Raw genomic sequence first — 13,729 nt, forward strand, 5'->3', positions numbered from 1 at the left:
GTTATCCGCCAAATCGTAAATCTGTGGTCACTCATAAGCGTAAAGTCATGAATAAAAAGTATTATTTTTCTTGTAAAACTTCGCCACTTGTTTATAACCATTATTAATAATATAACCGTTGTATTCATTTAAGTTATTTCCGTTGTTGAAGTAGGTTATCATTAAAACGTCATATCGAAAGAAATTGAATCCAATTATTTTGTCACAATTTGGCATGTATTTTTTTATACCTGCATCGTGATTACTAAACTCTCGAATCGTAATTTCTTTCGTATCAACGTCCATTTCCCCCACAATAAAATACCATTCTTCAAAATTTTTGCCTTTGTATAATTCTGTATCGATAATTAATTTTTTCATTATTTTATGTTTCCTTCCTTATATTTTTTGCTAATTATAAATCATCACCCGTTAACCATTTTACCTGAAAATTCATTTTCTCTTTTTAATCTTACTTTTTCAACATCGTAAGTATCAAAATCAGTATTCTCAAGTAATTTGTTAAAACGAATTTTTCCTTCATTTTCTCATCTATTATCTTTACAAAAAGACTTGTATTCTTCGTATATTATTTTACCATTTTTTTCCAAGGTTATATCGATAACTTCTTCGAATAAATTGTCCAAAAATTGTTCTAATTTTGGTCTTGTTCTTTTTGCGTACAATTCTTTCATTTCTTTTGTTTGATATATTTTACATTTCGATTTCACAAAATAATAAAATGCGATTGTCATAATCTTTGTCAAACTTTTCTTGTTGTACATAATCGACTCTGGATCATGTCTTGCCTTGTATTTACCAAAATTGTTTTTTAGTTCTATAAAGCAAAAACGTCTTCGTAAAGCCTCTCGTCCATTGATTTCCGAATTGATATGGTATACTTCATTAGTCGAAAAAATATAATTTTGAGGAGGAATTACTTTTGAAAAGCTTGTTTTGTATTTTTCTTCGAAAGATTTAACGCAATTTTTGTCTGTAAAATCCTTCAACAATGCTATTCTGCTTTTATTTAATTTGTATTCCTCGTCGAATAAAACAGCAACTCGGTTAATTAGAGTTGTATATATCATTTTGTGTCCGGCATCTAGCATTTTGATTGATGCTTCATTTTGAATGCCGTCCTCGTTTGTTTTCTTTATTAATCGTAAAAACTCAGATTTACCATTGTTTCCTCCACCATTAATTACTACTATACTTCCCATTTTTGCTCTGTAGAGATTGACCTTAGCTAATATTGTGAATAATGTCTTTGTTAATTCTTCGTCTTTTTTAGCGAAATCCGCAACAAATTCGTATTCTTTATCATTGCGGAAATCAATTTCGTTATTTAAATATTTAGTAAAAAGTTCATAATCGAAAAAAGTCTCATTTGGTATAAATCATGGTTTTTTGTGTTCCTCTGTCATCTCCTCTTTATTTTTTAATATCATGTCAGGTAATTCTCATTCGGTAATTCCGTTGTCGGCAACTCGGTATAATCCTTTGTTGGCGAAAAAAAACCCTTTTCTGTTTTGAATGAATCCTGCCATTTTTTTTTGATATTCAAAACTGCTATCTCTGTCCGTACTAAAATATTGTGGAAAATCTTCTCGAACGTTTTTGATCAAGTTGATATGTCCAATACTTTTTTTTGTGAAAAACTCTAACAAATCAAAATCGTCTCATTTGATTCATTTTTCTTTATAAAATAAATAAAGTCCAATCGAATCAATGTGAAAAATAGGGAGCGTTGCCCTTATATACATACATATAAAGGCAACTTTTCCGTCTTTCAACCCACAATTGTTGAGAAAAAAACTTGGTGGTCAGTCTGGAACCAATAATCGATGTTCACTGTAGTTAAAATTACTATTATTGAATAGCTTTTTGACCACTTTTGTTTTTTCCGATTGTGTATTGGGGATGAGGTCTAGCTCGCGTCTCAACCCGAAGCGTCTCCTTTAACTTCAATTTTTTTTGAATTGATTTCGGGTTTGTCATATACGATTGAGTTGTAGCTATTTCGAGTTAATGGAGCAATTGCTTCATCACGTTCTTTTCATTCACCGAATTTATCAGCTAAAAAGACTAATGAGTTTTGGAATTTTGGTGCCATTGAAATTTTGTTTCATTTTCTCAAAGTTCCGTCTTCATTTAAGTAAGGTGTCTTTTTTTCCATATCTTGCATTAAGAAAGGTTGACGATAAGTTAATCCTCTAACTTTAAGATATACACCATTCATTTTGTCTTCTTTGATTAGTTTTACAGCAAAATCGAAAACATCTTTTTCATCGAAAAATTGTCTAATAATGCTAATAAAAATTTTGATGTATTTTTGCTTTTCGATTGAATATGCGATGATTTGTAGTCGAATGTATGAATCTCCATTCAATTTAGCGTTTTTACTATTTTGAATAATCCCGTGCGTCGCTTTGATGACTGATCCGATTACCATTTGTGCTCTTTCGAATGCTCGTTTTTTTTCTCCCGCAGTGACAAATTCCACTCCACTTTCTTTTTTTGCAGGTTCATTAACTACCACATTATCTTTTACAGATTCTGGCGTAGTTGTTGTTGTGTTTTGCAATTTAAAATCAGGTGCGTATTGTACTTCAGTTTTTTTTGTTGCAGGGTTTGCAGTGTTTGTTGTTGGGTTTGCAGTGTTTGCAGTGTTTGTTGTTGTGTTTGTTGTTGTGTTGTTTGTTTCCATTTTTTTTCTCCTTATTGTTTTGGCACGTTTATTTTGGCCATAATGGTTTGTTTTGCTTCTGTGATTTTTGTATGTTTGTTGATAATTTTTTCCAACTTAGCTGGTGGGATGCCAAATTCTAGTTCGATATCTTTAACTACCTTAACATAATTAATTTTTCGCATAGAAACTGGTTGTTTCATCGTTACTGAAAAAGAGTTATCTTTTCCGATAATTTTAGTCACTTCGTTTTGTGACATGTAATTAATCATTGCTTCTTTGTGTAATTTAACTTTTTCTTTAATACACGCTTCTTCTTTTTTTGCTGTGATAAAACCGTCTAAAACGACCAAATCTTGAGCTGAAATTACTTCTAATACTTCTTTATTTTTCTTTAACATTAGTGTTTTATTTGTTTCCATTTTTTTCTCCTTATTTTTTATTATTTGCTTTGTATTTTGCTTGTTCTGCTTTTTCTTTTTCTTCCATGTATTTTTTAGTGTGATGTTCTACAACTGCTGATAATTTTGAATAATCAAAAGATGTTTGTAAAATATCTTCATGCAGTGCTCTAAATTTAATACTTGCTTCTTTGTCTTTCTTGTTTTTTTTGAATTCAGCTTTTAATTTTTTTCCAAGTGATTCAATTTTTGACATTAATTGTAATCTGTCATATTCAAATTGTGCTAAATCAATAGCATTTTCTTTTTGTGTTTTCATTGTTTTTTCTCCTATGTTTTTGTTATTTTTGGCCATTTTTTGGTCCTCCTTTATTTGTTCTAACTATAAAATAATATCCTAAAATAATTTGTACGATGAATAGTAATAGTATGATTATACCACAAATGATAAAACCAGTTGTTTTTAGTGATAAAAAATATCCTACTCATGCTGTGTAAAGTGGAATCAATCCACTAACTGTAAATATAAAACCTGATTGTACAAGGCTAAATGATTTCAAATCTTTTCATTTTCGTTCAATGTTTAATCCTGAAAAGAAAAACGAAATGTTTGTTGCCAGGAAAGCAAACGCCCCCATTGGAAAACCAAGAAGGTAATAAAAATACACCGCATTATTATCTCCACTCATGTCTCCGATGACACTTCATTCTACGTCACTAATCGCACATATTACTATTGACATTGTCGTAAATAATAAGGCTAAATAATTAATAGCCAATACTACCTTCAATATTGTTTTTTTTCAGTTTATCGGTTTTTTTATATTAAGCATTTTTTTTGTTCTCCGTTCTTTTATTTATTATACACTGATAACAATATAAATTGTATCTTTTTCTACCTGTAAAACTTTCAGGTGTTTTTAATTCTGTATTTTCGAGGTTTTTATCTTCCGTGTGTTCAGCATCAAGATTGTTTCCACATTTACATTTATTGTACGGAATGTCAGTGAAATAATGACTTCTTTCTTTTAAAAAATCAATAATTGCTGTTTCATCTCGAAAAATACAGCTATATTTGTTAATCATAATATATGTAATTGATACTCCTCTCGAAAGTAAAAAACGAAAAATCATTAACACGTCATCCATTAAATGGTTGAAAAAACCTAATTCTTCAAACACAACCATTTTTATATTTTTGGGTTTTTTAATGAATTTCGTGATTCAATCGTATTCGCTTCCAAATTCGAAAAATAAAGATTTATTTGAAACCGATAATGATTGTCCCATATCCCACAAGAAACAATTTTTTTCAATTTTTGAAAACTCTTCGTGGCTTAATAATGATGTACTTAATTTACACACATTGTATTTATCGTAATTGTCTGTTGGTCGAATTGATTCTTCCGGTACTACATATAGTATTTCATCAGGTTTTAGAAAACTATCCAGTCATTTCTTGACATTTGTGGTTTTTCCGGTTTTCATTGCTCCGAAAACACCAAACATTAATCCAGTTTCGAAACGTACTGCGTCTTCTTCGAAATCAAATCATTTCCGATCATCATTTCGGTTTCATTTAATTATATTACTTTTTTTCATATTTCTCCTCAAAGCTCCTTATCTTGGGTTGTTTTCCTATATATTGTAACTTTTTCTATTTGTTGTTTAACGGCGTAACCACCTTTAGCGTTGAAAAAATCGAATGTTTTTCGAAACGCAGAACGTATTAGATTAACGTACTTTTTATCAAGGCATTTTTCGTCGTAATTGTTTGTTGGTTTTCGAATTGTTGCTCGACGCATTATTTCAGTCGTAGGACAATCGAGAAAATGAATTTCATCAGGGAAATAATCATCTAAAATAGTTTCGTTATATAATCCTAATAATTCGTGTTCATTAATTGTTTTGTCTCCACCGAAAACTTGATAAGCATAAGTACTAAAAATGTATCGATCACAAATAACAACATCGTATTTTTTCAATTGTGGTTTGATATATTTCATAAATAATTCTCATCCAATTCCGATAAACAAAACTGCTTTAGTTCGTGAACTAATATCTAGTTTATCATTGAAAAAGATTTTATTTGCCATAATGCGTCCAAATTTTATACCTTTTGGTTCGCATGTTGTAAGTACTTTCAATCCTTCTTTTTTTAATTCTTTTTTTAATTTTTTAATATATGTTGTTTTACCAGAATAATCAATTCCTTCGACAACAATAAATTTTCCTTTTTTCATTTTTTACATGTTCTCCTTTCGTATCACTATTGGTACTGCTTGTCCTTTCAGTTCAATAACAATGTGGTCTCCAACCTTGTATCCTTGTTTATTTGTTGATAAATTAACTTTCTTAGCGAAAATTTCATTCAACTTAACAGGGTGGTTTAATCATGCTATATAACTTATTTTACCAGTTTTTTTTCCAAATTGTGTAGTTATTTTTTTGATTGTTGCACACGCCGTCGGTCCTGGTAATTTGAACGCGTATTTACGCTCGATAATAATACCGTCAATAGGATAATCAATTTGTTTTTGTTGTTCGATGTAATCATTTAACTCATCAATTTTTATTGTTTTTTCAACATTTTTATAATTAATGAAATCAATTAAATTATGTCGTTCCACTTTTTGCTTCCTATTAAGAAGACCAACAACGTCTCTTCGTGTCCCATTTTCTTTTTTCATAACAAGTTCGCCCCAGCCGACTTCCAATATTCCTTCTATGGAAAAAGTTGTTATTTCTGATCAAGAACGGCAAACAATTAACTTATTGGTAGAAGCATCATAAAATGCTCCCACCCCATCAAGTTTTGGACTCACCACTATTGTTTTAGCGTGTGGTGCCAATTTAAATAAAATGTCTTCTAAGTTTCAAAATTTTTTTAACGTTTTATTATTTATCATTTTGCAATTCTTCTAGTTTGATAATATGAAAACTCAATAATCGCTTCATCATTTCACAATGTAAAATATAACTAATTGATTCTTCTATATCTTCTAATAATATATGTTGTGAAGTATCTATATATGTTTCTCTTATTTTGATATCCAACTCGCTATATTTTTTAAATAAACTTTTGAGACCTTTAACATTTATTTTTTTAGTATATATTTTATATATTATCGTGTCTTCGATTATTCTATATTCTGAATTTTCGTTCCCATCAAAAAATCTGTAGGAAAAATATATTTCACTTTTTCTCTCCTTGTAGAAATATTTTTCATGTTCTAATTTGTCTCAATGATTCATTTATTTTGTGATATATCCTTTTTTAATTGCGTTTATCTCTCTTACTTTTTCATACGCTTCTTTTAGCGAGATTTTGAATATTTTAGCAATGGCTTCTGCGTCAGTACACAAAGCACCAAGGTTTAAAACATCATTAATTAGTTCTAAACCAATATATTTATGCTCAAAACATGGTGTAAATAATAGATGTGATGATTCGTCTAGGCAGTGAATGGTACAATAATCGCATTCATAAATGTTGTTGAGTATATCTTTATTATTTGGTTCAAATATTTTATTCATTATTTTTTTGTTCCTCCTCTTAATTTTTTTCACAATTTAAATGCTGTGCTTGTTAAAACTAAGCTTAAAACGATGAAAGCAACACCTGCTAATCCAAGCCCAATGCTATTATTTACTACACGATCTGCGTGATATCCGTATTGTGTATCATTTTCTGAAAGCAATAACGCTTTATCAAATGTTTTATATGGTTCTGACAATTCTTTAATTGCGTCTTCTTTAATATCATTGTTAGGAAAATTTAACCCATATGATCCTCATTTTTCTTTAGCTGATTCATATTTTTTTAGTGTTGATTTTAATACTTTCAATTCAAATTCGGCGTCTGTTTCTTTTTCTCTTAAAGGTGTTAAGTCTTGTTTTTCCATTACATCAGCGGTACTTTCATCGGAAGCTACAGAATCTTCTCTATATGATTTTCTTAGTCATCCTCTATCTTCAATTTCCTTTGTTTTATTAGCAATAGCTTTTTCAATAAGTATGATTTTTTCGTCTAATGCTTCAATGAAAAATTGACTATTTAATTTATAATCTTGTTTGATTGATTCCGCTAATAATTCTTTAAATGTAATGGGTGTTTTTTTTCCAATTCCAATTTCATATTTTAACTTGGTTGTAATTTCTATAGTAGCATCTTCAATTATTCCATATTTAGTAATAGATGCTGTTTTTTGAGCTTCAAAATCTGCGTCTCGTTTAATTACTAATTCATCATAGATTGTTACTTTTGTGGGTACGCTTTTGCTCAATGTGATACTATGTAACACAATTCCAGTGATGGCACCAATTAAACTTAATGCGCCAACTCCTAAAACGATACTGTCTAACCTGTTTTTTTGTAAGAAGCTTAAAACTTCTTTTGTTTGTTTATTTTTTGTCATTATTTTTGACCTCCTATTTTATTATGGCTTATATATGCCGTTATTGCTTCATTAATTCGATTAATAATATCTGTTTTTTCTTTAAACACATTATAATATGGTCCAGAAACTCTCATATTGTAACCATTATGTTCTACGTTTAACTGTCCACTCGCGGGATAAATAGTTATATCAAATTCTCAAATACCATGTTTTTTTTTATTATCCAAACCTATAGTATATCGAAAAGTAACATTATCACTATTCGAATTATTAATTATATAGTTAAGATATACATGTTTATCTTTGAAAGAATGATTTTGTTTGTTTACATTTGTTATTATTTCTTCTAAATAAAATCTATATTCTCCTCATTGTTGTTTTTTAAAAAATATTAATGACTTCAAAGTATCTTTTTGTCTGTTTAAAAATTTTAATTGTGAATTTAAAATTTTATCATTACATTTAATCATTTCAGAAATATCGATTAGAACTTCTTCTTTTAATTTATGAAAATCGTTATCATTTAAATCTTCAATTTTTGAATTATCTCATATTACATCCAATATTCTTTTTTCAATACTAGCATCTTTAATGTTTGGACCAAACATTATTCTATCCGTTAAATCACTATATACTCACAAATCTTGATGTGATTGAAATTTTTTATATTTGTCTCAAAACAATTTTCTATTTTCTTTATTTGTCATTATTATTCTTTTCCTCCTAAACATCCGTAGCGATTGGACCCGCGTGTTTTTTTCTGAAACTCATTGGTTTTCTTTTTGGGTTATTACTATCTACCATACTACGTAATATTTCTCTTAATTTTTCTAATCTATTTTCTCTATTTGTCATTATTTTTGACCTCCTATTTTATTTAATTCCTTTATGTAATATTTTATCATGCTATTTATACTTTTGTACACTTTTTTTCGACGCGCCTGTTGTTTTTTTGTAATGTCTTTAGGGATCGAATTAATATCCAAATGTGCTGTCATAAGTCGTTGTACATCAACTTTTTTTGATTTGAGATCGGCTCGCAATTTTGATTCGCAACGTGACACTTCATCGTCAACAGCAAACATTCGTTTAATTTTATCTATTCTATTTTCCATATTTTTTTTCCTCCTTTCCTTATATGGTACCCACGGGAGGATTCAAACCTCCAACCTAGGGCTTAGAACACCCTTACTCTAATCAATTGAGCTACGTGGGCTAAATGGTCGGAAAGAGAGGACTTGAACCTATGATCTCTCGGACCCAAACCGAGTGCTTTTCCATCTAAGCTACTTTCCGATGGTAGAGCCATTGGGGATCGAACCCAAGACCTCACGCTTATAAAGCGAGCGCTATAACCACTAAGCTATGGCTCTATATGGAGCAGATGAGAGGAATCGAACCTCCATAGTCAGATTGGAAATCTGAAGTTCTACCATTAAACTACATCTGCTAATGGTGCTGGTTACAGGCCTCGAACCTGTACTCGTCCGTTTACAAGACGGGTGCTTTGCCACATTAAGCTAAACCAGCAAATGGTGGAGGAGGAGAGATTCGAACTCCCGTATCTAAAAAGAATCTGATTTACAGTCAGACGCGTTTAACCACTTCGCTACTCCTCCGTGGCGGACCTGACGAGAATCGAACTCGCTATCTCCTCTTAGACAGAGAGGCATGTCATCCATTACACCACAGATCCAAATGGTGGAGATGGCGGGATTTGCACCCACTTCTTGACGCAATTTGATCATGATTGTTTAATTTCGCTTTATATGATCATTCAAACGAAACTTAGTTGCTATTTACGAAATTGTCCCGCAACTGACAATTAAGGGGTTTTTTTGTTATTATATTCTCTAATATGACGGTGAAAACTGAAACGTGTTATTAGATACCAATGAGGATTCATTCATCAACATTGAAAGGTTGTTTGTAGTTGTTTTTGCATTTGTTAAAAAAAGAAACTACGCCAATCGAACCTATACATCCCCGAATATATTATACTACACTTTTCCTCCTCCAAATAATTTTCTTTTTAAATATTGTAGAAATGTTTCTTTCTTTTCTATTGGTGTTTTAGGTTCGAGTTTCCTATAAACTCTTGCGAAACGATGCAATGCTGGTCATCTACTGGTGAATATTTTATTCTCTCCATAAATGTTATAGTGTTTACCAACAACCTCAAAACCTTTATCTTTAATGTTTTTAGGTGTTTCATCGAGCGAAAAAATGTAATCGTTTCAAATTCACAATTTACGAAAAACAGACAATAAAAGATGATTTGTTTTATCTTTTTTAATTTTAATGTCATTCTCGATAACATATTCTTCGATAATATCTTTAATTTTAGTATGTGTTTTCGTACTTTTTTTATATTTGTTGTCTAAGTATAAGTTGTCAACCTCTATTGTACTAAATCGCATTCTTTTTATTCGATATAGCGATCATTTAGTTAATCTATGTTTTTTAAAAAAAGGACTTTGAAATTTAATGTCTTTACATAGTTCGATTTGTTCTTCATTTAGTTTTCACAAATTGTGTTTCTTGATTTCTAATTTTTGACAAATAGCTTTTATATCTTTTTCTTGAAGATATATAGTTGTGTTTTTAAATATACTGATTTCGTATTTGAACTTTTCAAGAAACTTTAAATATCCAAATTCTTCTCCTGTTTCGATAATCTTTTTCGCCAAAATAGAAGCACTCACTAATGCTGATTTTGGATCAAAGCATTTATTGTATATATTAAGTGATTTAATATTGTAAAACACAGGACAACCTTCTTTATTCATGTATCATTTGGCTCCTGCTTTCTTCATTCTATTCAAGAATCATCAATAAACCGAAAAATGTTCCTCAAAAGTAGTTAATATTCCCGATTTGGTATCTTTCGAGTCTCAGTAGTTAACTCACACTTGTTTACTTGTTATTCCTTTATGTTTGTGTGTGTAGTAAAACATTCTTTCCTCGTATGTTAATTGATTTATTTGTTTTTTATTTTTCATAGTTTTATTTATATTTAGTCTTTTCTATATAATGTTTAATACATAATACTTGATATTTATCAGCGTCTCCAACCAAATTATTACTGTCGTTGTGTAAAATGTAATTAGAATATGCTTTTTCATCGCATTCGAAACAACGAGCTTCGTCTAATTGGTAACGAACGTCAGCAAATCTTCCAACGTATTCTTGAAAAAAATATCGTGGATCTGTCTTATATAATGTCAATAGACAAAATACAAGAGTAATACGACGGCGTTGTAAGTTTGGAATTTGTTGTAGAAACTCATATGGATAAAAGTGAAATTCATCAAAAAATAGAACATTGTGTCCTTTAGCTATGGCATCTTCAATTTTATTTGTCAAATCGATATGATCACGAAAAGTGATAACTGGTCTAATTTGACGTGTTTCTCTTGTTGTTCCTTCTAATTGAAAAATTTGTGGTTCTTCAATACCTCATTCTGCGATAAGCTTTTTTAACTTTGTCGTCTTTCCTGCTCTCATGATTCCTTCGATTGAAATAATGAGCCCTTTATTCAATAACTCTTGTTTGAACATTGTTTTTTTTCCTCCTGTGTTCCTTTTTTTTTTATTTTTTTTGTTTGCTGGCAGAGAGACGAAGCCTTGACGTTTACCAAGACCTCGTCATAAAACCGGCCGTAATATGACCGGTTAAGGTGAATGAAACAGTGACTTTGAAAATAAAAAGATAAAGGAAAGGAAATTGTCGCTTAAGCTAGTTGTCACTGCCTCTTCACAATAATATACATGGTAAAAAAAATAAATTGTGTTTCCTTTTTGCATCTTTTTTTTATCTTTTTTTTTCTTGTTTTGTAATTTCCTTTTCAAACTTTTTGAGCATGTCCTTAAATATCATTTGATGTAGAAAATCATATCCAAATTCTTTATCAAACTTTTTTTCAGGCATGTCTTCTCGTCATTCAGCGAAAACAACATTCAACCGGCATAGTTTTTTAGTGTCGCAACTTACCATAACCTTAAGGTCAAATGATTTATCCTCGTCTTTACGTTGTTCGAAATTCATGAAGAACACAACTCTTTTACTGTCGTTATCATCTCAACTGGTGTTTGTGTATATTCATTTTCGATGTTTTTTTGTAATTTCCTTACTGATTTTTTCAAAATAATCATGAAACTTCAAATTTCTCTGATTCATTTTTGAATTAAATTTTTCTACTTGTTTTTTTGTCATATATTTCATTATTCTTCTCCTTTATATTTATACGATCCTCTTTTTTTCGTGAATTTTTGATTAGCTATTTCTTTTCTAATTCTATTAATTGTCTTTATTTTTTCAACGTTTTCTTTTTCTCAATCAAGAACAGCATATACACCAATAAATATTTTGGGATTATCGCCTTTTTTTCAAGTTGAAAGTTTTGTTTTTGCTAAGTTAACAAGATTTTTTCGACATCTATTGAAAGCGCTACGTGAAACTTTATTTTTCATGTAAGATGGGTAATTATTTGTTGATTCATCGGCTTCATTATAGTCTTTGTTAAAATATTTTTGTGAAATTTTTCAAACTTTTTTCATACGAATATTTTCAAAATCATAACTATATAATCTATTTCAATTTTTAGCTAGTATAATTGAACTCATTTCTTTTCTAATAGTTTTTTTAAATTCTTCAAGATAATCATCTAATTTTTCAAAATCCTCAAGTATTAAATAAACTTCGATTTTGTTATTATCACTATCTTCTAAATGATATCATCGTCTAGGTTTTTTTTCTAAAATATGAATATTAAAGTTTACAAAGTCAAATCTATGACCCATAGACTCAATAGTGACGACAAAACGACCTCTCAAAGGTTCATGTGGTGACTCATCCCAGCTCATTCAATCACAATAAACCATACCACAATTCATTTTTTCAACAGCACTAATAAGTGTATTTTCCATTTTTTTTTCTAATTGTTTTAATTCGTCGTAAGATATTTTTTTATATTTTCCATTTCCATCCGAAAAATTTGACATTATTCTTTTCCTCCTTTTAGATATTTAATAATATAATCTATTTTTTTTTCAACCTCTAATAATCGTTCTTCTGTAATTGCACCGCTACTTGTTGGGTGAGGTACCGCCATTTGAATTAATCTCTTCATGGTCTTAAAAGCCGGTAAATTGGGAAATCTATATTTTTCATTTTTGTTTCATCATTTGTTATGTTCATACGTGTATTTATCATCATCCCTTACTGTACTAGTACAGCTTTCTCACACGCTATTAATGTATTTTAAACTCAAGTATGCGTCTTTTAAGTTAAAAGGTTTAGGTAATAAATTAGCATATCCATTCAATTCATAAAAATCTTCATCTTTATTTTTTATAATACAGTTACCGTTTGTTAATAGTGGTGTGGCTGACATATAAACACCTGTTTTGTGTAAGCTATATAATCTAACAACATATAATTTATTGTTGTATATAAACATATCTAATTTTTTATATTTTTTTTTAGAATCGTAAAGTGGAACACCTTTTTTGATGAAAGCCACTTGTTCTTTTGTCAATTGTCATTCTCAAATATGATCCGCGTTGTGTTTTAGTGTTGTTTCTTTATTTTTTGTCATTATTTTTTCCTCCTTTATTTTCAATTAACTTTGTCAATTGTTTTGTTTTTTCAAATAATTTTTTAATATCTTTTTCTTGTTCAATACTACTTTCTGAATTATGATTAAGGCATTCACCTAACTTTTTAATGTCTTCATGATTTGCTTTAATCATCTTTTCAAAATTTTTCAATAATTGAATAATAGTTTCATTTTCTGTCATTATTTCTGTCCTCCTTTGTTTGGTTTTATAAATTCTATAATTCTACCTTGAAGCTTTGCCATGTCATTTTGATTTTTGATGAGCGCTTCGATTTTCGAATTCATCAATTCGATTTGTTTTGTTATATTATTTTCCATTGGTTTTTTTCTCCTTAGAAGTGATCTTATCTGTTTTCTTCTTTATTTCTATATTTTTATTATATCACATTATTTTTTTTCTTTCATTATTTTTTTCCTCACTCTCAGGGAGGTCCTCTTCTTGTTGCGATAATATCTTCATAATTATCTATACAATGTTTAAATGCTATAATCATATTTTTATACTGCTCTTGCATATCCATTTCTTTTTGTATTCTTTCTTCACATTCATCGTAAAGTCTGCTACTATTCGCTAAATGTTCTCTCAATAAGTTTAAATCGAGACCCCATGGGACAATGCTATTTTCAATCTCATATATA

At 29.6% G+C, this 13,729-nt stretch overlaps 3 non-coding genes across 3 annotated transcripts; all 3 read right to left on the reverse strand.

Annotated features, from left to right (window-relative positions):
- Positions 1-8,769: 8,769 nt before the first annotated feature.
- Trnai-uau (transfer RNA isoleucine (anticodon UAU)) lies at positions 8,770-8,842 on the reverse strand. Its single transcript has one exon. It is a non-coding gene; the product is annotated as a tRNA-Ile (tRNA).
- Positions 8,843-8,848: 6 nt separating this feature from the next.
- On the reverse strand, positions 8,849-8,919 carry Trnag-ucc (transfer RNA glycine (anticodon UCC)). Its single transcript has one exon. It is a non-coding gene; the product is annotated as a tRNA-Gly (tRNA).
- An 86-nt stretch (positions 8,920-9,005) lies between these two features.
- Positions 9,006-9,088, reverse strand: Trnay-gua (transfer RNA tyrosine (anticodon GUA)). The gene has a single exon. It is a non-coding gene; the product is annotated as a tRNA-Tyr (tRNA).
- Positions 9,089-13,729: the final 4,641 nt, after the last annotated feature.

Source organism: Styela clava, unplaced genomic scaffold, assembly GCF_964204865.1.
Source record: "Styela clava unplaced genomic scaffold, kaStyClav1.hap1.2 HAP1_SCAFFOLD_42, whole genome shotgun sequence".
Lineage (NCBI taxonomy): Eukaryota > Metazoa > Chordata > Ascidiacea > Stolidobranchia > Styelidae > Styela > Styela clava.